We start from the raw sequence: 3,022 nt of genomic DNA on the forward strand, positions 1-3,022 counted from the left end.
TAAAAACAAAATAACCACTATCTCCAGGATCCATCAGTAAACCCCAAAATTTGCACATGAAAGTATGCAATCAGCCGAGTACGGTGGCTCACACCTGTAACCCCAGCACTTTGGGAGTCTGAAGTAGGCGGATCACCTGAGGTCCGGGGTTCGAAACCAGCCCTACCAAGCTGGAGAAACCCCATCTCTACTAAAAATACAAAACAAAAATTAGCCGCGCATGGTGGCACATGCCTGTAATCCCAGCTACTCGGGAGCCTGAGGCAGGAGAATCGCTTGAACCCAGGAGGTGGAGGTTGCAGTGAGCCGAGATCGTGCCACTGCCCTCCAGCCTGGGCAACAAAAGCAAAACTCCATCTCAATTTAAAAAAAAAAAAAAAAGTATGCGGTCAACATTAGTGCAAATTACAAAATATACTGACAGGTCCATTTTTCCAGATTAAACTGTAAAAAAAGGATATACAACTAGTCAATCATTAGTCCAATAATAATTCCTTGAATTGCTAAATTTTAGACTCACTATGTTTAATTTCCTTAACATTTCCACCACTTTTTTTTAAGACAGGGTCTTGCTCTGTCACCCAGGCTGGACTGTAGTGGCATGATCTCAGCTCACTGTAACCTCCACCTCCAAGGCTCAAGAGATCCTTCCACCTCAGCCTCCCAAGTAGCTAAGACCACAGGCACAAGCCACCATGGTGGCTTTGTATATATATAAATATATAAATTAAAAAATATATATATAAATATATATACATAAAAAAAGCCACCATGGTGGCTTGTGCCTGTGGTCTCAGCTACTTGGGAGGCTGAGGTGGGAGGATCTTTATTTATATATCTATCTATCTATCTATATATATATATATACACACATACATATATATACATATATATATACACACACACATATACATATATATACACACACACATACATATATATATAAAACCACCTAAGTTTCTACATATATATGTGTGTGTATATGTATTTATATATATATATATGTATATACACACACACACATATATATATATATATTTTTTTTTTTCTTTTTTTTTTGTAGATGCAGGGTTTCACTATGTTGCCCAGGTTCCTCTGGAACTCCTGGGCTCAAGTGATCTGCCTGCCTCAGCCTCCCAAAGCACTGGGATTACAGGCATAAGCCGCTGCGCCCAGCTACCATTTCCACAATTGATATCTCTCACATAATAAGCTTCTAGAGGTCAGGGGCTGTATCTCATACATGTTATACTCAGAATATTTAAAAAAACCTTAAATTAAAAGTCTGATATGATTCCCTAGTGGCTTAATAAAAAGTACTTTATTTAATAATAGGATCTATCCCAGCACTTTGGGAGGTGGGCAGATCACAAGGTCAGGAGTTCAAGACCAGCTTGGCCTAAATGGTGAAACCCCGTCTCTACTAAAAATACAAAAATTAGCCAGGCTTGGTGGTGGGCACCTGTAATCCCAGCAACTCAGGAGGCTTAGACAGAATTGCTTCAACCTGGGAGGCGGATGTTGCAGTGAGCTGAGATTACAGCACACTCCAGCCTGGGCAACAGAGCGAGACTCCGTCTCGGAAAAAATAAATAAATAAATAATAGGTTCCTTTCACTCAGACTATTCAAATGAAAAAGATTCATATTAGGAATAGGTCCTCCAGCAAAAGAAATTGCTGCTTATAAGCACTGTTAGCAAGAGACCAAAACTCAATTGCAATTCTCTACCAAAGAAAATTTTTAAAAAATAAAGCACTAACACAATGAGCACTTATGCATTCCATTTCCAAAAACAACTTACCTTCTGCACCTTCCTTTTGCAGATTTGAAATCCAGATTCTCACACAATCACTGGCCATCTCTTCTGTTTGATTCAATAGCATACACACTACTGAGTGTCTCTCACTATTAAATACATCAATAGAAAGCACATTCACCTTATTCTGCTTTCTAATTATGAAAACAGAAGTGCAGGCCAGGTGCAGTGGCTCACGCCTGTAATTTCAGCACTTTGGGAGGCCGACACAGGAGGATCACTTGAGCCCAGGAGTCTGAGACCAGCCTGGGCAACACAGTGAGACCCTGTCTCTATTCATTAAGTAAACAAACAAACAAATATAAACAGAAGTGCAAATGCCCTCATCCAAAATTATTATTATTTTTTGAGACGATGTCTCGCTCTGTCACTAGGCTGGAGTGCAGTGGCACAATCTCAGCTCACCGCAACCTCCACCTCCTGGGTTCAAGCAATTCTCCTGCCTCAGTCTCCCAAGTAGCTGGGACTAAAGGCGCACACCACCACATCCAGCTAATTTTTGTATTTTTAGTAGAGACAGGGTTTCCCCATGTTGGCCAGGATGGTCTCAATCTCCTGACCTCGTGATCCACCCGCCTCAGCCTCCCAAAGTGCTGGGATTACAGGCGTGAGCCACCGCGCCCAGCCAAAATTATTTTTTAAGATACTTGAGATTAAATAATACAGAATAACTGCTCTCATCTTTCCCCCTAAAAACACCATACTTCAATATGAAATTTTAAATGGCTTTTTTCCCCAAATGGGAAAGGATTCCTGTGTCTTCATGGGAGAGTGAGCAGTTTAAGACTAAAACATACTAATAAGCCATTGCAAACAGGTGAGATACCATCAGAGTGTGTGCTGTTGCAGGAAACAGAACGGAAAGCCGTGAATGGGAGTCTCTGCACTTCATATCTGCAAAAGAAGAGAATAAAAAGGTTAACTTGGCCGGGCGCGGTGGCTCACACTGTAATCTCAGCAGTTTGGGAAGCAGAGGCGGGCAGATCACCAGGTCAGGAGTTCGAGACCAGCCTGACCAATATGGTGAAACCCCATCCCTACTAAAAATGCAAAAATTCGCTGGGCGTGGTGGTGGGCACCTGCAATCCCAGCTATTCAGGAGGCTGAGGCAGGAAAATCACTTGAACCTGAGAGGCGGAGGTTGCAGCGAGTCTAGATCGGCCACTGCACTCCAGCCTGGGCGACAGAGCAAGACTCCGACTCA

At 42.3% G+C, this 3,022-nt stretch overlaps 1 protein-coding gene across 9 annotated transcripts in view; it reads right to left on the minus strand.

Moving 5' to 3' along the window:
* PWWP2A (PWWP domain containing 2A) overlaps positions 1-3,022 on the minus strand; it is a 52,613-nt gene that overhangs the window by 47,807 nt on the left and 1,784 nt on the right. For 2 of the 9 annotated variants that reach the window (XM_037729074.1, XM_037729072.1), the window contains exon 1: positions 1,804-2,000. The exons of 6 other annotated variants lie outside the window; for them this stretch is intronic. The gene's annotated coding sequence lies outside the window, so the exon portion shown is untranslated. Of the gene's footprint in view, positions 1-1,803; positions 2,001-2,644; positions 2,684-3,022 lie in introns of those variants that run through there. One more of the 9 variants, XM_037729075.1, reaches the window with a different exon arrangement.

This window comes from Cebus imitator, unplaced genomic scaffold (genome assembly GCF_001604975.1).
Source record: "Cebus imitator isolate Cc_AM_T3 unplaced genomic scaffold, Cebus_imitator-1.0 Scaffold291, whole genome shotgun sequence".
NCBI lineage: Eukaryota > Metazoa > Chordata > Mammalia > Primates > Cebidae > Cebus > Cebus imitator.